General features: G+C 38.6%; 1 non-coding gene across 1 annotated transcript; it reads left to right on the top strand.

The window, feature by feature from the left end:
• Positions 1-4,609: 4,609 nt before the first annotated feature.
• LOC141624010 (small nucleolar RNA R71) lies at positions 4,610-4,716 on the top strand. Its single transcript, XR_012533822.1, has one exon. It is a non-coding gene; the product is annotated as a small nucleolar RNA R71 (small nucleolar RNA).
• The last annotated feature ends 21,945 nt before the right edge of the window (positions 4,717-26,661 follow it).

Raw genomic sequence — 26,661 nt, 5'->3', positions numbered from 1 at the left:
TTTTTCTTCATTATCTTGCTCATCATCATCTTCACCATCTCTTTCTCCATCTCCACTTGCTTCTTCCTCAATATTATCATCAATTTCTTCACCATTTCCAACAACCTCATTGTCTTCCACCACGTCCCTAGATGCACCCGGAAACAAGGCTTCTTTATCCGCCCAACTAGGCAAAGGACAAGATGGATCAAGGAGTCCTTGCCTAGCTAAATGTAAGAGGGGAGGATATTGAGCCAAATATGCATTCTTCCGATCTTCATAGGCTTGCTTGTGCATGGCTTGCATAAGAAGAGTGACATAGTCTTTCCCAATTTCAACTCCTTGCGGTTTGAACTCTTCATACACAAAGGGGTAAGGCGGTATAACAATGGAAGAGGAGGGGGTTTCATGATCACCCTTTTGTTGTTGAATGATGTACTCGGCTTCTTCGGATAGGGGAAGTAGATAGTTGGTCCGGTGGACACTTAGACGACAAATCTTCGCGGGTAAAGTGAATGATCGAGCCTCACTAGTAAGCCATCCACACTTGGTGTCAAGGGGGTTTTGAGCAACCCACTTGAACTTGTTAATCATCATAGGCATATCAATAAGATGGCCACCTTCCTTTGCCTTGTACTTGCTATCCTTATTGAAATTAGGATCAAAGTGCTTGGCTAGGACCGTGACTAGGCCGCCATTAACAATAACGGTTGTACCCTTCTTCCCACTATCAACATGGAGCCATCTATCAACCAATAGCCTCAAAGAATTGAAAGGCTTGGTATGGATTCTTCCGATATTCAAAGCCGATTCAAGGAGAATAAAATCAAGTCTTGTGAAATGATTGGTGTCTTTCCTAGCAATTATGGTATTTCCCACAACTTTGTGCCATACTCTTATGCCCGGATGATGGACCAAAAGAGCACGACAAGCATGAAAAATCATCAAATTTCTTCCCGGAGATTGCCTCCCAAAGAGGCTCGGGGTCATACTTTCCATAATGCTTAAAGTATCTCGATTCATCGCTAAGACCCAAAATTTCACCCAATTCCTTAAAGGTAATGCGTCTACTAATGTTAGCTAGACGAAACTCAAGATTTTCCTTATTCTCAACTTTGGTAACGTTTAAAGAACTTAAGAATTCCAAGACAAGGGAAGGGTATGTCAATTCCTTTGTTTCAAACAATTTCTTCAAACCCATGGCATTGAAAAAGGCTTTTGTTTGTTCAAGAACACCCAATTTCTCCAAAGCATCTTTACATATGAATTTGGTGGATTGAATTGATTTCATAGCAAACTTGGCAAATGTCTTTCTATGGGTATCGGAAATAAAAGTTACCTCCGGATAATGCAAGAGTTGATCGATTACCGGAGTAGAAGGTGATGCTCCCATAGAAGTTTGTTGTTGTTATTGCACTTCCAAGTTTGGTGTTGCTACCACCATTGCCAAAGCTTTCTTTGTTTGGAGAGCTTTTTGCCTTTGAGAGAGAGCCTTTGCCCTTGGTGCCTTTGTTGCCTTTGTTGCACCCTTTGTCCTTGCCATTTGATGAACTAACCAAGAAAAGAATCAAAAATCTTCAATTTGTAGAATGCCCAAATCGATTTGAAGGTGAAAGGCTTTGCCTTTATGAAATCAAAAATCGACTCAAAAGTTGAAGAATTTGTTCTTGGTTTTGATTGTTATTGAAGATGGAGTGATTGATTTGTTGTTTGAAGGATGGTTTGATTTGATTTTGGTGGATTTTGTTGAGGGTTTTTGTTTTTGTGATGGAGAGGATGAGGGTTTTGATGTTTAGGGTAGTGTTTATGAATGAATGAATGAAGGTGGGAGGGTATTTGAAGAAGTCGAAATTTTCGAAAACGCAGGGGCAATCCGTGCGGATTAGGCGCAATCCGTGCGGATTCTGCAGCTTCAAAATTTTCAGAAGCTCGCCTAAAGACGGGCGGATTCTTGGGAATCCGCTCGGATTCTTCTGTGTAGAGACGGGCGGATTTGTTCTCAGGACGGACGGATTCTATGAGACGGGCGTCTTTCCAGAAATACGCTCGGATTCTTCAACAGTCAAGAAATTTTCAATTTCAGCTCAGCTCAGGACGGGCGTCTTCTCAGCAGGACGCTCGGATTCTTGAAGACGGGCGGATTCTCAGGAATCCGCTCGGATTCTGGTCCTTTGTACCCGGATTCATTCCATTCGTGCACAATGCATTTCCCTTTACCATTCTTCCATTCTTCTTCATTTTTTGTGTTCTTCATTGTGGGGGCACTACTAAGGTATGAATAGCCTAGGCAATTGCCATCCCCACACTAAGGTAAAGCACTACACATCAATTTAAATTGTTAGTCCCTCCCTCACTTCTCTCTTACATGACAATTATTTTGATCAAAGTAAATAAAAATCCAAAAATGACAAAAATGCAATACAAGAATTGAAATGTAAGTTAGGGAGTTAGAAATATTTACAAGTGGTGGTTTAGGGAGGACTCCACCAAACTCTCATTCTTGATGAGATGTCAAGGGGGCATGTTCAAGGTGTTGTTGATGTTGCTCAACACCTTGAAGAAGTAGTCAAAAGCTTGTTCATTGTTATGGTAGAGGTCCTCAATAGACCGTGCCCCTTGTTGTTGATCATGATCGATGGCATGCCCAATGTAGGGATTAAAGATCCCTTCAAATTCGTCGTCCCAAAGACCACAAACTTCATTGAGTTGATCATTGAAAATCTCTTGCTTAGATGGAGACAACTCTCCCAATTTCTTCTCTTGGCCAATGAGGCCATCCTCTTCTTCCTTGGTTGATTTTGATGAGCTTTGCAAGCTCTCCTTGTCACAATTCACTTGCTCTTTGAATGGAGCATCTTCAACTTTCTTCTTCCATTGGAGTTCCGATTTCTTCCTTTCATCTTTTCGGCTATAATGATCAATCATGAAACATGGCTCATGCAAACGAGGAGCTCTCATGGTCTTGTCAAGATTAAAAGTTATGCTTTCATCTCCCACTTCTAGAGTGAGCTCTCCATGTTTCACATCAATCACCGCACCCGCGGTGTGTAGGAAAGGTCTTCCTAAGATGATTGGAATGTTGGAATCTTCCTCCATATCAACAATGACAAAGTCCACCGGGATGAAAAACTTCCCAATTCGCACGGGGACATCTTCCCATATCCCTAATGGTGTCTTCGTCGATCTATCGGCCATTTGGAGTGTGATATTGGTGCATTTAAGCTCTCCCATTCCCAACCTTTTACTCACCGAGTACGGCATGACACTCACACTAGCCCCTAGATCACATAAGGCTTTGTTGATCGTCGTGTCGCCAATGGTACACGGTATTGAGAAGCTTCCCGGATCCTTTAACTTTGGAGGTGAACTCCCTTGAAGTATTGCACTACTCACCTTAGTGAAGGCGATAGTCTCAAGTTTCCGGATCGACTTCTTCTTTGTGAGGATATCTTTCATGTACTTTGCATAGGCCGGTACGTGGTTGATTAATTCCGTAAAAGGAATTGAGACTTCTAAGTTCTTCACAATCTCCATGAACTTTCCAAGTTGATCATCAAATTTGGGCTTGGCTTGACGACTTGGAAAAGGAAGTCTAATCACAATGGGCTCCTTCTCTTTGGCTTTGTCTTCATTTTTCTTTGAACTTTCTTCTTTTGATGATTCCCCTTCTTTGGGGCTTTGCACAATTTCTTCCTTTTCACTAGCTTTCACAACTTCATCCTCAACTTGCTTCTTGATTGCCTCATATCTTGTACCACTTCTCAAGTGAATGGCACTAACTGTTTCATGTCTAGGGGGATTACTTTGAGGTGGTAATTGCCCCTTTTGTCTTTGTGAGCTTGAAGATGCTAGTTGAGTCAATTGTGTTTCCAACATCTTGGTGTGAGCTAGAATGTTGTTGATGGTGGTGTCCTTCGCTTGGCTATCTTTTTGCATTTGGGTGAAAAATTCTTGTTGATTCTTTTGCATTTGGAGGACCGCTTTTTGGACATCAAAACCTTGGTCATTTTGGTGATTGTATGGATTTTGATTTTGGTAACCTTGGTTTTGATTGTAAAAGGGTCTTTGATTTTGATTTCTCATGGGTGGTGGAGTGTATGTTGTTTGAGGGTTTTGAACATTTTGGCTTTTGTATGAGAGATTTGGATGGAACTTGGTGTTTTCATTGTAAAAATTTGAGTAAGGGGTACCACTTTTGTAAGCTTGGAAAGCATTAACTTGTTCGGTTGTTCCCCTACACTCACTTGGGTCATGACCCAAAGTTCCACAATTCTCACATATCCCACTTGGGATTGATGAGGATGCCGTCATGGCATTGACATGATGCTTTGATGTTTTTGAGTTTTCCTCAAGTCTAGCCATAGCTTGTTCAAACTTCAAGTTGATTGTGTCAATGTGAGCACTAAGTTGAGCACCCAATTGAGTAACGGAGTCCACTTCATGCTTTCCTCCTCTAGTAGCCTTGCGAGGTCTACTATATTGTGAATTATGGACCGCCATTTCCTCAATCTTGTTCCATGTTTGATTGTCATCAACTTCGGTGAACATTCCATTTGATCCCATATTGAGAATGTTCCTTGAATCTTCATATAAACCATTCCAAAATTGTTGCACTAAAAACCATTCGCTAAGTCCATGGTGAGGACATGAGCGACATATACCTTTGAACCGCTCCCAAGCTTCATACAAAGATTCTTCATCCCTTTGCTTAAAACCCGTAATTTGAGCTCTTAGCATGTTAGTCTTTTCCGGTGGGTAGAATTTTTTTGTAGAAAGCTAGAGCTAACTTCTTCCAAGAATCTATTCCAAGGGTGGCCTTATCAAGGCCCTTCAACCATTGCCTTGCGGTGCCGATTAACGAAAAAGGAAATAAGACCCATCTTATTTGGTCTTGAGTCACGCCCGTTTGAGAGATAGCATCACAATAATCGCAAAAGGTTTCCATATGAGAATGAGGGTCCTCACTAGGCATCCCCCGAATTGGCTCCTCTCAACTAGTTGGATGAAGGCGGACTTGGCAATAAAATTACCGGTGAGATGTTGCGGTGTAGGAGTACCATTTGGTAGATTCTCCTCGGTGGGTATAGAGTGTGACGAGAATTTAGGCATTGTAGGTGGATTTTGTGTGGTATTGTTTAATGGGTTTTCTTCTCCTTCTATTGCGAAAGGATTGACAAACTCACTAGTGGGTTGAACAACTTCACCAACACCTCCCAAATTCCTCCTAACAAGTCTCCTATTATTCGTCAAGGTTCTTTCGATTTCACGGTCAAAAGGTAACAAATCACTTTGTAACCTTCTAGACATGCAAAATATCAAACAACTCGAAAACAATTAGAACAAGCCTTGAGGAGTTTTACTTCCCCAAGGTGAAAAAGACACAACTAATAACAATAAAAGAAATCTTAAATCAATTAAACACCGTCCCAAGAACGGCGCCATTTTTGATCGAGGCCATTTCGTGTTCACAATTAAGTATATGTGGCCGTTGGTCAATGGTCGATACAAAACACAATTTATACTTCACAAACAACTCTACAATTAGTAAAGAGGCAAGTAAAGGTCGGATCCCAAGGGACGGGTATTGAAATGAGAATTCTATTGTAACTAGTAGTGTCTAGGGGTGTCACAAATTGGGTTGATGTAGAAGGTTACTAAACTAGAATAACAATGAAAATAAACAAGCAAGATGAATAAAATAAGGGGTGTAAACAATTGATTAAAAGCACTAGGGTGTCATGGGTTCATAGGGGAATCATGGGATATGATCATACAAACATGTTCTCAAATTATAAGCAAGCAATTATTGTAGTGATGGATTGAGTTGGGTTATATCTTACAATCCTAGGAAAGTTTGGGTCCGGAGCCGAATCGATTAGATTGTACAACACCTACAAGTCGACTTAATCTTTCCTACTCAACACATGCATGGTCTAACAAGACTCGAGTTGGGTTATGTCTTACAAGTCAAGTTGAAAGGATAGAAGATGATAGTAAATGCAAGGATTCATAGGCTTAGCATTTCATCAAATATAACATGTGCATGTATTAAGATCAAAACAAGCAAGCAAATAAGATATGAAAGCATATTGATTTAAGCATGAATCATTCCCCATGTTGGTTTCCCTAATCACCCATTAAACCCTAGCTAAGAGACTACTCACTCATTATCATGTTGATCATGCTAGAAAGGTTGTCAATCATACTAACATAATGAAACATGATGAATAAATGAAAGTAATTAACAATAATTAAAAAGGGATTAAGAGATTATACCTACTAATGATTCCAATAATAAAGCAAGAATAATAGAAGTACTTGAATCCTAGATTGAGAGGTTGTCAATCTCTCAATAATAACCCAAATAATCTTCAATTACCCAAAATAAAGGAAGAACAAGAGAGAGATTAAAGAACTAAAACTTGGATTGAAACTTGATTAATACTTGATTACAATATTAAAGAGATTTGATTGATATTAACTACACTAATTATTGATAAGAAGAACATGCTCCTCTAATTAGCCTAATGGGGTATTTATAGTGAAAATTAGGGAGGATGCATTAGGGTTAACTAAGGGCTAAACTAGTAATTACACTTTTTAAGTTGAGCAAGGAGGACCCGGTATTTTCTGAGAGAAGGGCTTCTCTTTTCGTAGCTTGAAGAATGAAATCCGTCTTTGTCTTGAAATCCGTGCGGATTAGAGTCGGGACGGCCGGTTTGGCTGGGCAATCCGAGCGGATTCAGGAGAGGGACGCTCGGATTGTTGAGGGGGAATCCGAGCGGATTCCAAGGAGGGACGCTCGGATTGTACTGGCTGGACGGACGGATTATCTGCAATCCGTTCGGATTGTTGGTCAGCGTCAATTCTTCTTCTTTTTCTTCCCTTTTCTTCATAAATTCCTTGGGGATTTCCTTGGGGACGCAAGGATCCTTTCTCAACATTGTTCTTCTACTATGATATGTACAAAGGCCTTCTAGTCTTGTCTCTTCTTGATGCTTGGTCATTGAATACAATCAATTTAGCCACGTTTTGCCATGAAAATGCAAGATTCTTACTCCTTTCCTACCAAGGGATCAAAATCTCAAAGAATATGCAAAACAAAGAACTAAAGATAAGAAATGACCCAAATAGGCACTAAAAAGCATGGAAACAATGGTAATTCGGGGGCTAAATATGCGCCAATTATGGTCACATCAACCATCCCCTAAGGTTCTCAACCATTTCAGGTCGAGGTAGTAATCTCTGTCCATGGTAGGCACCGGTGTGGATAGGGGAACGTACTCAGAAGAAGCCTCAAAGAAGGCTAGCTTTTCAGCTAACCGGGTGGCAAGAGCACCACAACTCAAGTACCGTGTGGTAGAAGTAGCCATCAAAGCAAGGCTAGCACAGACCATGGCAGGAGCATTGAAGACCACCCTCTCAGTCCGCTCCGGGTTAAGATAAGACATCAAAAGCAACAACTCGTGATTGTTCAGCTTACTCATATCCGGCCTCTCATAAAGAAGATTCGATATAGAACGAAGGAAGACCCTCAAAGTGACATGTTGAACATCGTTAATCAACATGTTGCTGGCGGTGGGAGCTGACTTCCCAGACATACAAGGCATAAGGCGGCAAACCCCGCACTCAGCTGGAATCTCGCTGATGGAATCCTTGGGAGGCTTAGCCAAACCAAGGTGAGAAGCAAAGAGGTCCATGGTCAACACAAAACTCGTGTTCATAAAACGGAACTCAACAGACTGTTGAGCTGACTCGTATTTAAACGAGCTCATGAACTCCAAAGTCAGAAAAGGATAGGAATGCTTCCTCAAACAATACAGCCCCGTGAACCCCAAGGTCTCAAAGATATTACGGACATCCGTCTCAATCCCCAGGTCATCAAGAAGTGTGGTATCCACACAACGGGTGGGTCTCATTTTGCGTTTCTGTAATGCTACAAACCTCCCCCTCTGTTTGAAGTCCACAAAGACTACCGAAGGATACTCGGGTACAGACGGTACGACCGGTCCGCTACCTTCCCTAATTTCGGGCTGAGAAGCCCTCCCCCTCTTACTTTGACGGGTCCCCAGGTTTAGTCTCGGCATCTGTTTCAGCATACAATTTACACATACTTGCATAGGCACTTAAAACATGTAATTTACACAAATTGAACATTGAATAATCATCTATGTACACACTTTCACCAACCTATTCCCAATTTTGATATATAAATTAAGTTCATAGCATTTCAGACGATCTCTATAGCTGTGAAAATTTTAGCATGGATAAACATGATTTACTCGACTACTTCAACTGTCAAGACATGGCTCAAATACTACTCCATATATACTTGAAAACAGGTGAAACATTCATGTATGCTCATAGAAAGGCAACTAAGTACACACCATCACAGACATTCAACATTATGAGCAAACTGCTCAATTCAAATAGTCAGACGGTTTCTACAGCTGTAACAATTTTGACACATTTATCAAGAATTAAGATCACCACTACTATATTAAAGGTTTAACTCTTACATACATCCTCATATTCAACACAAAATCCCAATTATAGAGAACGAATTCCAATTTGGGGCACTTTTAAGACGGAGTTTTAAGGCAAATTTTATGGTGAGAATCACAAAATTCATCTTCCTACATGATATAGGCAACATATACTACTCAATTTCATCACTCAACCATGTATAAGACACCTAAAAATCAATTTGATTTCACAAACCCTAGAAAATTCGTCCCCAAATTTGCAATTTCTATTCTATTTTTAGCACAATAATCATCAACCATCATGAAAGGGAAACATGTGGATCATATTACAACAATTACAAGCAACTTATCGTCCATAAGAATCGAAATCTCAGATTATTCTATCATTCCAATAGATTCTAAGTGATGAAAACATGAAATTAGGAAGGAAATTCATACCTTTATCAAATAGGAAGTGAAAGAACGAGATCAAACAAAGAAAACTACCCCAAATTAATCACCACAACCACAAACATATAAGAGTTCTTGAGAGGTTTAAGAGGTTAGGGTTTCGAAATAGGAAGAAAGAATGAGAAGAATGAGAAAGAATAAGGGTTTTATGAAACCCGCGGAAGCCACTGTACTGTAGCCTACTCGATCGAGTGCCTAAGGCACTCGATCGAGTGCCCTCTACTCGATCGAGTACGTGCTATTTCGTCAAGTATCCGCAGAAAATTCCTACATCTCGACGTCATAGCTTCCTAACTAGATCGAGTGAGGTCTACTCGGTCTAGTAAGCACTCGCACTCGGTCAAGTACGGTTGAGTACTCGGTCAGAATTACAAAACTAACTGAAGATTCCTGCAAAACAATATCAGGTGTCGATTCCAACCAAGTTCGGAGATCGTCACTGGTTATCGTACTCTCTCATATATCACCATTACCACTCAAATATATCATACCGTCTCATTAGATAATATCGCTACAACAAACTTCACACAACATGGTTTACCTGCTACCGAGTCATCCGCATGCGCAATTATGTCATTGTATCATGTCTAAACTCGTCTTACCACATTGCTAGCAACTTATACTTACGTTAATCAAAACACATAATTAACGATAAATTTTCCATACGTCATCCAAGTGTATTACTATCATGTTCAAGCTTCAACATAAACAAATTATTCTACACAAATTAATCACCATACAGCATAAACTTCCAACCATTAAACATTGCATATACCCACTACTATCTTGATGTTTCTCATACTATATCTCAACACTTCTTTAGCTATCATTATTATAGCTACGGTAAGACTTATAAACTCGTATAGGATCACCATCACTAACAACCTGAAACAAACACCAACATTACCTCATTCTACAGCATACACTTCTACACTTTTCACGCACTTCTATCACATAAAACCTTATACGTTCCTCATTATCATTACATACGCTCCTTCACTCCATCATAAATTCACCATACACGATTCTAACGTAGCTAATGTACCAATACCAACTTCAACAAAGACTCAACCACAAACAATTTCCAACATAATCAACATACACGTTAAGTACATACTTATTGACTCCATATTCCCAGACCCGGTGACTGGCTTAAGCACAATGGGGCCAAGATTTTGAAATGAGGGCGCCTACTCACCCAAAATCTAGCATCAGCTGGGGCTCCCATTACACATACACCAGGTTCATTTTATTAGACTCGCTACGTTCATTAGGCTCATTGGTTACAGGTTCCAAAATCGTCGCTCTGATACCACTTTGTAACACCCCCATATACCGAGGAGCCTTACCAGACCTTCCTTGGCACATAGAGGCATTACCATCTCGGTTGCCCGAGGAAAGTAATCATCAAAAGTCGATAAAAGAACAGTTATAGTTACATTTACAAGTGTTACAACCAACTAACAAAATAAAGATACAACTCGTCAGCTACACACTATCTCTATCAAAACTTGTGACGACTCATCCGTACCAGGACTCCAGCTATCAACCACATCAACACCTGCAAAGACTGATTGCTCACCATAAGGGATCACGGCAGACACATAAACAAACAAGACAACTACACAAGGTCAGTACTGAGACAAGACACAACATAAACCAAAAACAAACGTCAACACAATACAAACACAACCAGTCGCACACAATCATACCCACTCCAATCAATCTCCGTCACCGACTGTCCACTGGACCAGCCCTGCCAGTGGGGGACCGCAGTCGTTCCCACCTAAGCCCCGCTCGTCATACCGAGCGATAACCCTGTCCCATTAATGTGCACATCCCCTCCCGTGGCGGGTTCCACGGAGGGCGAAACTAGGGCGTGAAGCCACTCCCGCAAGTGACTCCACTCAGCCGAGGACGCACCTCGAGAACCAGACAAAAACAATCACAGACAGCTGCAACACAACAACAACCAACCAACTGTATACACCAACCGATTACCGCATATACTCTGCCACACAAACACAACAACCACGACACAACAACCGACACACTAGACCATCCACAGAAACTGAGTAGGCGAACCTACCTTTAAGCGACTGCAACGATTTCATGCCCATACACGCAATACCCAGCAATCAAGCAACACCTATATATACAATACAAACATCTATCACCACCAAGCTAACCCTAACTGCAAAGATAAAGACACGGATGATGATGACGACATACCTACATGAGGAAAACTGGCAAAGGACCGCTACCCGACTCAAGCTATGCACTCCTAAGGCACAAGGACCTTCAAAGGCTCCCATGGAAGGTATATGGGGAAGGGAAGGGAAGGTGGCGACCTAAAGATCTGAAGAAATGAGGCGGAAATGATTTGCGGTTTTAACAAAACACGATTATAAACCCTCGCTGAAAAGACGCTACTCGATCGAGGGACCCACCTACTCGATCGAGTGGCCCCTACTCGATCGAGTATCTAAGCTACTCGATCGAGTAGCCTCTACTCTATCGAGTACCACCCATAACTCAAAACACAGGATAACTTTGGTACGCACTTCTAAGGACTATTACTGCTCCCAAGGTCGGTCAAAGCTGGTCAACGGGTCTCTAAAAGGGCGGGTATTACACTTGTAAGATTATACACCAACTCAAGCCTCATTAGACCATGCATATAGTTTAATAGGAAGGACTAAGTCGACTTGTAGGTGTTGTACAATCTAATCGATTCGGCTCCGGGACCCAAACCTTCTTAGGGATTGTAAGCTTATACACCAACTCGATCCCATCACAACAATAAGTGCTTGCTATATAATTGAGAACATTTTAGTATGATCAACTCCCATGAATCCCTTATGAACCCATGACACCCTAGTGCCTTTAATCAATTGTTTATAACCCCTCTATTTGCTTTACTTTGTTCATCTTGTTGATTAGTTTAGTTTATCTCCTACATCAACCCAAATTGTGACACCCTAAGACATAACCATTTGCAATTGAGAATCCTACATCAATACCCGTCCCTTGGGATCCGACCTTTACTTGCCTCTTTGTTAAGAGTAGTTTGTGAAGTTATAACTATTGTTTTCGTTGGTAGCTTTTGACGACGAGTTTAAACCGGACCAAAAATGGCGCCGTTGCCGGGGACGGTGTTCAATTGATTTGATATATTTTCATTAAATGTTTTTAGTTGTGTCTTTCTTTACCTTGGGGAAGGCAATCTCCTCAAGGTTGTTCTAATTGTTTTCGAGTTGTTTGATATTTTGTATGACAAGGAGATCACAAGGTAATCCATTACCTATTGATCTTGAAATTGAAAGAACCTTAACCAACAATAGAAGAGTTGCTAGAGGTACTTCAAGAGTTGTAGGTATTGGAGAGATTGTGTACATTCAACCAAATAACATTGAGTTTACCAACCCTTTCGCAAGAGAAGGAGAGGACAACCCAATACAAAATCCACCACAAAATCAACCCACAATGCCTAAATTTTCATCAAATTCCGTACCAACCAAGGAGAATCTACCAAATGGTACTCCTACACTACCACATTTAACCGGTAATTTCATTGCCAAATCCACATTCATACAACTAATTGAGAGAAGTCAATTTGGAGGGATGCCTAGTGAAGACCCTCATCCACATATGGAGACTTTTTGTGACTATTGTGATGTGATTTCTCAAACCGGAGTTACTCAAGATCAAATCCGATGGGTATTATTTCCTTTTTCTTTTATTGGTACCGCAAAGCAATGGTTGAAGAGCCTAGACAAGGCTACCCTTGGTATTGCCTCATGGAAGAAGTTAGCACTTGCCTTCTACAATAAATTCTATCCTCCGGAGAAGACCAATATGTTGTGAGCCCAATTCACCAGGTTCAAGCAAAGAGATGAGGAATCATTATATGAAGCATGGGAAAGATTTAAGGACACTTGTCGTTCTTGTCCACACCATGGACTTAGTGAGTGGTTCCTTGTGCAAAAATTTTGGAATGGTCAATATGAAGACTCCCACAACATTCTCAATATGGGGATCCAATGGTATGTTTACCGAAATTGATGACAATCAAACATGGGCCAAAATTGAAGAGATGGCGGTTCATAATTCACAATATAGTACGCCTCGAAAGGCCACTAGAGGAGGAAAGCACGAGATAGATTCCATCACACAATTGGGTGCTCAACTAAGTGCTCATATTGACACCATCAATTTGAAGTTTGAGAAGGCCATGACTAAGCTTGATGAAGCTTCCAAATCACCCAAACAACATGTTAATGCTATGGTGACATCATCCTCAATTCCAAGTGGAGTATGTGAGAGTTATGGAACTTTGGGACATGACCAAAGTGAATGTAGGGGAACAAGTGAATGCTTTCCAAGCATACAAGAGTGGCACCCCTTATTCCAGCTATTACAATGAGAATACCAAATTCCATCCAAACCTTTCATACAAAAGCCAAAATATTCAAAACACTCAACCAACATACACCCCACCTCCAATGGGAAATCAAGCTCAAAGACCCTTTTATAACCAAAGCCAAGGTTATCAAAATCAACTCTCTTACATTCAATCCAATGACCCTTTTGAAGGAAAAGTAGATCTTTATACATATTAACATACTCATATATGTCATAATTAATTTGTCATAAAATTAAATACGGATTTTATGCATGCAAACAATAATAAAATAGAGGAGAAATCATGTCCTTACATTGGTGATTTTCGGTTATTAGGGCACAAAAGAGATCACCTTTCTCTTTTGATCTTGAGCTTTTCCTTATGGATGAACAAGATCTAAGTATAAGATCTCTCCCTAAGCTTTATACCCAAGGCTCCTCTTAATTTTAATTAATATTACAAATACTAGTATAATATTAATCAAGTAGAAAATTGACCCAAAAATAATGTAAACACTTGATTATTTTCGGTTTTGTGGAGGGAGAAGAAGAGAGCTTTTTATCTCTCTAGATATCTTATTTTGGATGATGGAATAATAGAATGATACACTAACTAAATCAAAGTAGTGTATGTAGAAAAATATAAGACAAAACCCTTGCCTTGCTCTCTTGGAAAACCGGGTAGGAGGAGAAGAGGAGGGATGAACACTCACCCAATGCATGCCCTTGTTTGTCTTAACAATGCACACTAGGGTTGCATGCCTACTCTTATTAGTAATCATTATGTTTACTAATTATAATATAAACACAATATGTAGCTAAAACTCCTCCAATTTTCGGCACTTTACATAATATGGATTCCATATTATTTTTGTCAATTGTCTATATGTTACATGTCACATGTCACATATATTTGTTATGTATTTTCAACATATTAAAAATCAACGTATTAATAAAAATACGTCACATACAAAAATCGACTTAGTAATATCATAATTACTTGTGCCAAAAATATTTTACCAATTTATAAATCACAACAGATTGTATTTATAATAATTCATTCAATTCCGATTGTTTCTTTAAACAATAATTTTATCCGAGTAATGATACAATTCAATTACTCAGACCGTATCTCATTTAATCACATTTCAATTTGATACGTAAATTTTACTTCCAAAATCATCCGTCAATTTTTCAAATAATTTAATTAACTCGCAACATTATACGATTAATTAAATAGTCAATTAAGAGTATTGCCCTTTAGGTATGACCTAGGGGGTCAACTGATCACCACCGTCACACGACAGTAATGTCAAACTCTAGTCAGCCAATCATTACCGATATATGTTGACCAGTTGACAAGAATAATATTACTTCCCAATTGTATTCATTTTAATGAGACTTAAACATGTGATCATCATGATCAACGGTCGTGATCGCATTATTGTCGGAGGACATATATTCCAACAATCTCCCACTTGTCCTCGACAAGTGTGCTCCACCAATTCTCTTGTCCTATTACTATCTCCCACTCAATGCAAGGTGTCTTTCAGGTCGTACTTGCAAGTGATCATATCGAGAGTGGTTTCCTCGATCTGGAGAATAACTGATTGACCGGATTTATCCATTCTGGATGCCATCCGAGCGTGGCCACGCATTTCCAGTTCATTACTCCTCGAGTGGCCCTGAGATATTGTTATAACCCTGACTAGGGGTGGACAATTCCTATCGCACTCATTCCCTTCGACTAGCCACAGCCATCATAACCCAAAATATGCCCATTTGACCCCATTTACGAAGGTCGTAGTAACACAAATCAAAGTTAATCTGAAACTGTGCCATCTTAGGCGAATAGTCTTTAGTCAAAAGAATCGACTCATTTGAATATTATAGTAGCTCTCGCCACGACCAGGCTATATAAATTTGCCAGAACTCTATAAGCGGTCATTAGGCCCGACAAAATGTTCCTAATATCATGCCTATGTGATCGACTAGTCATCTCACATGACTCTATGGCACTTGAACTTGCCATCAATCGCCTCACACTCTAGTCACTTCGAGACGTCACCTCATACAAGTGACTATGGGCAAATACAATGTTAATCCATGTTCACTTTAACGGGGTTCAATTGTCTCTACAACCCGTTTGGATATAACAATGTACAAGGTGAGTTAATAATAACTCAAACGACAAATGTCGACATCACTCTCGGGTAGTCAATATCATATTACAACCTTGTGATGTATATCGTCAGTGTAAACACTTATTGATTGCAATAGAAGTTTAACATCCCATGTGTCCATGTGTTCAAACTTCTTACACTTGCAATTTCCTTTACATTCATGTTCTCTCTCATAACATGAATCTTACAAAGTACACATCAAGGTTCCCGACCTTGGTTTCGGTTCTTTAACTTGAAAGAACTTTCTTATCGATTATCTCATAACGAACGAATTTGTGATGAATGATATAACTTGTACTGATCAAGTACTCCATCCACACACAATGCACTAGGTATATGTTTTGTAGAATCTTGTAACAATTGACAAGATTATTTAGCTTAGCACTTCTCACAAGTCCTAGCTTAACTAGGAAAGATTATTTTTGAATAACCTCTTATTCAACCAAGCATCTTTCAAAACTTCTCATTTCTCTTTCAAGGCTTGAAAGAATTGGGATTCTCATAAATCCTCATATGTGCTCGGATTTTCTACAATATGTGCAACCTCTTATCACATAATGGAGTATTCCGTCAAACACCGAAATCGCTCATCGGATTCTTCTTGAGAATACATGACGTTTCTATTATGGCTTACCATCCATCATCATGCTCTTATGCATATGATTCATTATTGGACATGTACATGATTATTCTAATGGCGGAAACATTAGTTACTAATAATCATGAGATCAACCGTTCATAGGTTCAATGAACGACCATGATTGCTAATGGCAATTCCATTTTCATCTACATGAATAACCTATGTGAATGTTGATACGATGTGTATCTCTTAATACTAATCCAACATCCCTTGATGTAATTGGATCCATCATTGTCCATTTTCATCCAGAATTGAAAACTCAAAAGCTTCTTTATGAAAGAAGGTATTAGCTCGTCATTCTTTAATGAGTGATGAGTTGTAAACATTCAAAGGATGATAGCTCCCACTAAATTCCATGTCATCATATGAGAATTTCCTAACTCCCACTCAATTCCACATGTTTCGAAATCGACTTCTCAATCGGAACTTATAAAGAATTGCATTTGCCAAGTTACTTAGATAGAACCATATATGTTCCCATCATATCCCTTCAAAATACCTATTTTGAAGTGGTCTCATCTTAACCTTACGGAAAGAGATTTTAAATCTCCAACACACTCATGTCATAATGATGTGTAGCAATGTCATTATTCAAGTATAAACAATATCTAGAATACGTCCTTCGCAAATACCCTTTTGGAAGGAGATTTAACCATTTCATAGGGAGGTTAAGCAATGACATTTGTATGGTTTAACTTTTAGCAATTGAGGATATCGGTATATCAAATCTTGTAACCTCTAGTCATAAATGTCGCTTATTACTAGGATGTTACTTTAATTCATTTAGGCTCTTAAGTAAATCTCAAGGTTGAAACTATTGGTCAAATGTTTCATCAACTTAGTCAAAAACTTGTTAAGACTTTACATTAGTCATTTTATTCCAAAACTTCTTTTGGTCTCCTCGTGTAGTTTTCTTGAGGATATACTCTTATGTTAACTACATTTGGTCTCTTTAGTCATATAGAATTAACTTGAGACCATAGATCTCATCTATTCGGCATACTATGTAAATAAATATACCTTTACTCAAATCATTCTCTCTTGCGTAGATCTTCATATACACAAGTACACAATTTTATCTTGCCTTGTGTGTTGTGTCCTCATTTTTCTCCCACTCTATCTTTAGAATAAATACACTATAGATTCAAAGATAGCATATGAGACACAAATTAAAGATGTTGAAGTATAAGGAGAACTATCTCATAGATAGACTAATAGTTATTGTTTTCATATGTGTACTTGGTGATTGACATACCCTTAGGAGAGTTCATAGACTCAAAATCACTTTATAAATGATCATACACACGCCTTAAGCATGTGGACATATAATGAAACCCGTCATTATATTTGTCTATTAGATTACTTTAAGTGAATGATCTTATGTTTCAAAACGCAAGCATTTTAAAGATGAAATTTAGAACATTAAAAGGATAAATGATAAATCGGGTGACTCGGGTTGCAAACCAAGTCACCATCATCCAAAATACAACTCATTATCCAAAATACCTTTCCATGTCGAACACGGAAACTTAAAGTTCTAAAATCCAAAACATTACTTAAAATAAGACAATGAAAAACAAGGCTCCATAAAAGCTATCCTTAGCTTCTCCATGGTTTCTCATGCTTGTTTTTCTTTTCCCTTGTCTTTGCTTGGTGGAGGCCCTATTTACAATAAAAGGGAGATACATTATCACAACTTTGCATCATAATACCATAGTTGAATTTAGAAACATAAAAGAAGGTTAGTCATTTACCTCTTTGGAGTGATCTTTCCAACTTTGATATCACCAAGGTATTTGGAACAATTTCTTTTCCAATGTCCCATGCCATTACAATAATGGCATTTATCAAGAGGACCCTTCTTGACTTTGGATGTGCTAGCTTCACAAGACTTAGCTTTGGTGAATGTGGGAGCTTGCTTTTTACCCTTCCTTCCACTCTTCTTGAATTTCCCCTTACTCTTAGTGCTTATATTAAGCACATCCTTGGGAGGGTTCACATTTAACCCCATGTCCCTCTCGGCTTGCACAAGTAACTTGTGCAACTCCTCAAGAGACACATCCTTGTCTTGCATGTTGAAATTCACCCGGAATTGCACATATGCCTTGACTTTGGACAAGGAGTGTAGAATCCTATCTACGATGAGTTCTTTAGGGATTTCAACCTTTTGAATTTTCAAGGTCTCGACAAGCTCCATGAGTTTGAGCACATGAGGGCTAACCTTTTGGCCCTCTTTGAAGTCGAGATCAAAGAATGCCGCGGCGCCTCATATTGGACGATCCGCGGAGTTTGTGAAAACATGGTCACAAGTTTGGAGTAAATCTCATTAGCATTGCCCATTTGAAAGGCTCTCCTTTGGAGGTCCGCCTCCATCGCAAATATTAAGACATTTTTCATTGCGGCGGACTCCTTTTGGTAAGCCTCATATGCTTCCCTAGTGGCCGCGGTGGACCTAGTCGAGGGTTCGGGTGGAGAGGCCTCGGTAAGGTAACGAAGCTTGTCGTCACCTTCGGCGGCTAATTTGAGTTGGGCATCCCAATCGGAGAAATTTGACCCATTCTTTTCAAGTTTACATCGATCCATAAAGGATCGGAGCCATGATGAAGTAGCAAGTGGTGTAGCATTAGGAGTTGGTGTTGATGTTGCCATTTGTTATGAAAAAGAAGTGGTCTACAAAACAAAATATAAGGAGTAAAACAATTGTCGTTTTTAATAATACTCGTAAAAATGTAAGATTTAAACAAGTTTTATGCATTTTTCTAGTGACCTCTACCCAACTAGATAAATGATTCCAAGACCCAAATTCATATCAATTTGGGCACGGTGTGGCCGATGAAACCCTCATCAATATAACTCGGTGGATTAACGTTTTAATCGATTCTACTTTTAGAACTCTTGGTCGATAATATTACATTAACATTTATCTATAGCCCAAAACACATTCAACAAGGGGACGGTGTGGCCGATAAAACCCTTATCGAAAAACTTTTGTTGAGTTCAATCCAAATTTCGAATAAATGTGTCCATGATCCAAACCCACATTAACTTGGGCACGGTGTGGCCGATGAAACCCTCATCAACATGAATTCGGTGGATAGACATTTATCACCCACTTCCCCTACGTAACAAGGTTTGTACCCCGGTGTGGCCGAGTGCACTCCCTCACGAAATAGGTTTTCATGGTTTCTACTTTTTGGTAAGGCTATGTCTCAATTAATTGTTTTAGCGAGAGGTCATGTCAAATTATTATCTATCACGTTTTAAGTGAACTAAAGCGGTGAACTACGATAATCATATTTGACACGGTCGAAAAACTCGATGAGACAATGCATGTTTAGTTATGGCGATTTAGCGATGCATGTGACATAAAATAAAATGCAAGCATAAAAGTAAATAAATCCTAGTATGGCCTTCCTAAAATAGAAAAACTATTTAACTATTACATATTCGGAAACCAACTCCATTGGTCCCTTGAACTTCGGTTGTGGCACGCATCTCGATGTAACACCGTCTTTATATATCGCCATTCTTGAAGAAATCCGTCTTGGGAACTCCGGAATGAATAAAATTACATAATAAATTACATAATTTCCTATTATACATTTGTAACTAAAATAAAATAAATCTATTAAATTACAAAACGGTGATGCGAGATCACAATAAAAATTACAACCGAATCGATATTCCCATACATTTCGGGAAATACCAATTAAAATCTAAGGCCATACTAAGTAAAATTACATAATTCAAAAATTACATAAATTAAAATTATGACAATCATAAAGAAAATGCAGCATTATAATATGTATGAACATGCTCAATTTTATGCTAAATCGCCTCTTAATTAGCCAATATCGTATATTACTCGGTTTTTACGGATTTGCGTGATTTCAACATTTTATAATCACAAAAATACAAAAACTCATATTTATGCATAAGTTAATTACCCTAACCTCTTAGGACTCAAAATTTAGTCTTCACTAATAATTTGACCATAATTAACCCATATTATATAAAATTGTTCATAAATGGACTAAAAAATACAAAATAAGCTATTAAACTTCAAATAAATCACAAAATTTCAAATAAATTCAAAATTTGAAATTTAAATTCATGAACATTCTGGAAAAATACCATGACACTCATAATGTTCAAAATCTTAGGTTAAAAATTTCGAAATTTTTTCCGGAAAAACAATGTTGCGGTTTATCGATTTTAATAAAATAATCATAAAAACATGGAAAAATTATTTTCATTAACTTTTCAATTTTAGATCTGAAAACTATAATAAAATGCAACATTAGACGTTTTTCCTAAGTCATAGATTATGTTTTATTAATTTTACACTAATAATGTCACTATTTGTGCCATTTTTCTTCAAAAATTCATAAATCATGCAAAAAAACTTCTTTATAGCCAATTATTTTACATACATCTTGTAAAATTGCATGTGACAACATATTAATTTTCTATGACCAGATTCGAAATTTATCTCATATTAACCTATTTTTCACTTAAAATCCGAATTTAATAATGAAAAATTCATTTTTCGAGCATAACAAGTCCAAAAATTATGAAAATTTACAGGTTATCTCAAAATAATATATGTGACAACATATCCAAAAATCAACTTAAAATTCGAAGTATAGCTAATTTTAGACCAAAAATGACATTTTTACTCATAAAATCACATTTAAATGCCATTATTGTAAATTATGAACAATAAAAATCCGAAAAATTAACCAAAATATACTAAAACATTTTAGGACCAGAAATATTAACATGCATGTAATAATTTCGTGATATATCATAATAACACAAATTTTACAAGTTTTATTTGTTATTCTTATAACTCGGAAAAACTTTTAACCAATTTGCATGCAAACAACCGTGGCTCATGATACCGATTGAAGGAAAAGTAGATCTTTATACATATTAACATACTCATATATGTCATAATTAATTTGTCATAAAATTAAATACGGATTTTATGCATGCAAACAATAATAAAATAGAGGAGAAATCATGTCCTTACATTGGTGATTTTCGGTTATTAGGGCACAAAAGAGATCACCTTTCTCTTTTGATCTTGAGCTTTTCCTTATGGATGAACAAGATCTAAGTATAAGATCTCTCCCTAAGCTTTATACCCAAGGCTCCTCTTAATTTTAATTAATATTACAAATACTAGTATAATATTAATCAAGTAGAAAATTGACCCAAAAATAATGTAAACACTTGATTATTTTCGGTTTTGTGGAGGGAGAAGAAGAAAGCTTTTTATCTCTCTAGATATCTTATTTTGGATGATGGAATAATAGAATGATACACTAACTAAATCAAAGTAGTGTATGTAGAAAAATATAAGACAAAACCCTTGCCTTGCTCTCTTGGAAAACCGGGTAGGAGGAGAAGAGGAGGGATGAACACTCACCCAATGCATGCCCTTGTTTGTCTTAACAATGCACACTAGGGTTGCATGCCTACTCTTATTAGTAATCATTATGTTTACTAATTATAATATAAACACAATATGTAGCTAAAACTCCTCCAATTTTCGGCACTTTACATAATATGGATTCCATATTATTTTTGTCAATTGTCTATATGTTACATGTCACATGTCACATATATTTGTTATGTATTTTCAACATATTAAAAATCAACGTATTAATAAAAATACGTCACATACAAAAATCGACTTAGTAATATCATAATTACTTGTGCCAAAAATATTTTACCAATTTATAAATCACAACAGATTGTATTTATAATAATTCATTCAATTCCGATTGTTTCTTTAAACAATAATTTTATCCGAGTAATGATACAATTCAATTACTCAAACCGTATCTCATTTATTCACATTTCAATTTGATACGTAAATTTTACTTCCAAAATCGTCCGTCAATTTTTCAAATAATTTAATTAACTCGCAACATTATACGATTAATTAAATAGTCAATTAAGAGTATTGCCCTTTAGGTATGACCTAGGGGTCAACTGATCACCACCGTCACACACGATACGATGAATGTCAAACTCTAGTCAGCCAATCATTACCGATATATGTTGACCAGTTGACAGTAACAATATTACTTCCCAATTGTATTCATTTTAATGAGACTTAAACATGTGATCATCATGATCAACAGTCGTGATCGCATTATTGTCGGAGGACACATATTCCAACACCTTTGATGTTCAAAAAGCGGTCCTCCAAATGCAAAAGAATCAACAAGAATTTTTCACCCAAATGCAAAAAGATAGCCAAGCCAAAGACATCACCATCAACAACATACTAGCCCACACCAAGATGCTGGAAACCCAAATGTCTCAATTAGCATCTTCTAGCTCTCAAAGGCAAAAGGGGCAATTACCACCTCAAAGTAATCCCCCAAGACATGAGTCGGTTAGTGCCATCCATTTGAGGAGTGGTACAAGGTATGAAGGGCCGAAGAAGCCGATTGATGAAGACATTGTGGATGCTAGTGACAAGCAAAGAATAGTGGAGAACTCTAAAGAAGAAGAACCCACCACCAAAGAGGTTTCAAACAACAAGAATGAAGATAAGGCTAAGGAAAAAGAGCCTATTGTGATTAGACTTCCATTCCCAAGTCGTCAAGCTAAGCCTAAGTTTGATGAACAACTTGGAAAGTTCATGAAGATTGTGAAGAACTTAGAAGTCTCAATCCCATTCACGGAATTGATCGATCATGTTCCAGCCTATGCAAAGTACATGAAAGATATTCTTACCAAGAAGAAATCCATCCGGAAGCTAGAGACTATTGCCTTTACCAAAGTGAGTAGTGCTATTCTTCAAGGAAGTTCACCTCCAAAACTCAAAGATCCGGGAAGCTTCTCTATTCCATGCACCATTGGCAACACTACAATCAACAAAGCATTATGTGACCTTAGAGCAAGTGTAAGTGTCATGCCATACTCGGTATGCAAGAGGCTAGGAATGGGAGAGCTCAAGTGCACTAACATTACTCTTCAAATGGCGGATCGATCAACAAAGATACCTTTAGGGGTATGGGAGGATGTGCCCGTGAGAATTGGCAAATTCTTCATCCGGTAGACTTTGTCATTGTAGACATGGAGGAGGATTCCAACATTCCTATCATCCTAGGAAGACCTTTCTTGCACACCGCAGAAGCGGTAATTAATGTGAAACATGGAGAGCTTACACTTGAAGTGGGGGATGAGACAATCACTTTCAACCTTGACAAAGCAATGAGAGCTCCCCGACTACATGAGCCATGTTTCATGGTCGATCATTATAGCCGAGAAAGTAATAGGAAGAAGTTGGCATCTCAATGCAAACATCAAGCTATGGGTAAAGACTCACCGCCCATATGGAAGAAGAAAGTGGATAATCCTCAAGATGCTCTATCCGGAGAGAAAGAAAATTTCAACAACAATGAGAGCTTGAATAGCTCACCACCAATCATGACAAGTAAGGAAGAAGGCCTCATTGGCCATGACAAAAAGAAAGAGGAGTTGATTTCATCAACTCATGACATCAAAGGGGAGCAAGCTAGTGAAGTTTGTGGTCTATGGGATGACGAATTTGAAGGATTAGTCACAATCCCTACATTGGAAATGCTATGACCTTAGACCAAGGCTTTGGTGACCATCTTGACTCAAGTCACCACCATGAAGAACACCATGTGCAAGGTTCTATTGAAGATCTTTATAATGAGAATGAACAAGCCTTTGACTACTTCTACAAGATGTTGATCAACATCAACAACACCTTGGCTATACCTCCTTGACATCTCATTCAAGAGTGAGAGTTTGGTTGAGTCCTCCCTAAACCACACCATTTGTAAATATTCTAACCCTTAACTTGCATTTTACTTCTTGTATTGCATTTTTGTCACTTTTGGATTTGCAAATTCATACTTTGATCAAGATTATCATTAAGAGAGAAAGTGAGGGAGGTATTTTAATGTGTTTTGAAGTGTAGTGTTTGATCTAGTGTGGGGATAGCAAATGCCTAGGAAAACCGAGCCTTCGTAGTGCACCCACAATGTTGAACAAAAGGAATGAAGAAAGAATGATATGGGAAATGATGATCCCCTCGGGTGGAACTGAACTCGTGGGTACAGGAGAAGATCCGAGCGTCCTAGGGGGAATCCGCTCGAGCTGGCTCTGATCCGAGCATCCTGGCTCTAAGATGCTCGTCTTGGGAGTGATGAAATTGAAAAGTTTAGTCTGTTTAAAAATCTGGGCAGATTACACAGAAGACGCCCGTCCCAGTCCTGAAGCCGCTCGTCTTAGCAAGGATCTGCGCGTCCTGGCTACTTCAAAAGTTTAAGGTTCCTGCTGTTTTAAAATCCAACCATCCCCAAGTGAAGACGAGCGTCCCCTGCAGAAATCCGCTCATCTCCAGCAGAATCCGCGCGTCCCATCACGGGTAAGAAATTCCTGAGTTGATTGACTAAGGATCCGAGCGTCCTCAGACCAAGACGCTCGTCTCCTGTTGCTGATTGCCTATAACACAGGATTCAAATCCTTCTTCCCCAATTCATTTCTTTCTTATACAAACACTCACCCTTCTCCCTCAAAACCCTCAATCCTCTCATCAACAAAACACAAATTCCTCAACTAAATTCAACCAAATCAAAACAAAACTTCCTCAAATCACAATTAAACTACTCCTTTATCAACAAGAAGCCATCCCCGAGATGATTATGAAGCAAAATAGGGAATCGCATGTCAAGCCCTCCTCCTCCTCTATTGTGACTCCACCTTATCCATTTGCCTACCGTGAATTCACACCAATTGGCACTAATGTCGTGGTAGGCAACGACTACTTGACCCAATTGGTGCAACATATGCATAAGGAAGCTCATGAAGACCGGGTCAATGCTTACCGGGCTCAATATCCGCCCCTCCTACACTTAGCCAGGCAAGGATTACTTGATCCTTCATGTCCTTTGCCTAGTTGGGCGGATAGGGAAGTATTCTTTCCGAGTGCTCCTAGAGATGCCACCGTGGATAGTCAAGTTACTAAGGGGAAGGAGACTGTTGTTGAGAGCGGGGAAGGTAGTGACTCTCTCCATGTGGAAGAAGAGGAAGAAGTGCAAGGTTCAAGTGATGATGAAAATGGTGAAGCTTTCGGGTCCATGGAGGTAGATAATGATGATGATAATGAGGATGATAATGATAATGATAGTGATGAGGATGTCGCCATGAGCGACAATTGAGGATTGACAAGCTTTTTGGAGGATGCCACATATCCCATTGTGAGTGTGACACCCTGTGAGTGTGACACCCCGCATTAAAGCGGAAAATATAACTTATAAATTCAAGCGGAAATTAGGAAATTTTTGAAACTTTTAAAGATTAAAACGCGGCTTCGTTAAAATCCAAAACACAAATAAAGATGCGGAAATAAAGTTTAAATTATACAAACGTGATAGTCAAGGTGAGGGGAAATATATCCCTCGAATGACAATACAATAAAAGGTGAGTTTAAGCAATTCTACTAAACCGACTACTAGTCCAAGGTGATCGCTAGCTCACACATGTCTTCACCCCATAGATGCACCAACTAATACTTGTCATTCATGTAAACATGAACACCACAGTCAGTGGGGAGTAACTCAAGGTTCTCCCAGCCACAAAATGTCAAAATGAACATAACAAATAACTAAAACAGGTAAGTCATATAAGATACTTACAAAAGATGTGAATATCAAGTTTATATTTAAACCACGGCAATTAAATGAGATGGAACAGGATAGATCAATATTAGCATGATAACGATTAAACTATTCATGTGAGACAATTAAATAATATGACGACAAGAATACGGTAATCTCTACCAAAGCACGCATTTCAAGGAAATACAACATAGATGTGAGATTAGAATCTGAATCATGTGAAGTAGTTAAGTAAGGGATCAACCAATGCAAATTACAAGAGTAGAAACCGTAGCCATTATTTGAAAAACCACTTAGCAAACATTACACGGGACGTGGCTACTAATGTCACATTCATACTTATGGCTTGCATCTCACCATAAGAATGGATGGGAACATCAATCCCGACGATCATATCGCAACTAAAGGGCTTATAGCTCACCTCTAGTATCCGATAGGACCAAGACAAACAACACAAGGCATAACTCTCGCCTTGAAAGATAAATACCAATATCTATAACCAAGCAAGACCTTTACAACTCATATATCAAAATATAATTCCCCTGCTAGGACGACAATGATACTCCCAAGACTCAGTCCTAGTCTAAATCTGGCCAGACTCTCGGGGAAGAACGGTCCCCGATTCGACATGCGGCATAACAGTCCGCATCCAAGACTCGAAGACAGATCGGAAATCGAGAACCCACAATCGGCAGGACAGTCCGAAAGAGGCGGAAGATATGAGCTAAACTCACAATCGGCACGACAGTCCGAAAGAGGCGTAAAGATAAGTCAAGTAATACGGTATAGCATAAAGGCATTATCCCAGAATACGATATGTGCTAAACCCACAATCGGCAAAACAG

The sequence above is a fragment of the Silene latifolia genome, chromosome X (genome assembly GCF_048544455.1).
Source record: "Silene latifolia isolate original U9 population chromosome X, ASM4854445v1, whole genome shotgun sequence".
In the NCBI taxonomy this organism is placed as follows: Eukaryota; Viridiplantae; Streptophyta; class Magnoliopsida; order Caryophyllales; family Caryophyllaceae; genus Silene; species Silene latifolia.
The sequence above is the reverse complement of the archived record's forward strand: the minus strand, read 5'-3'. Positions and strand labels throughout refer to the sequence as shown.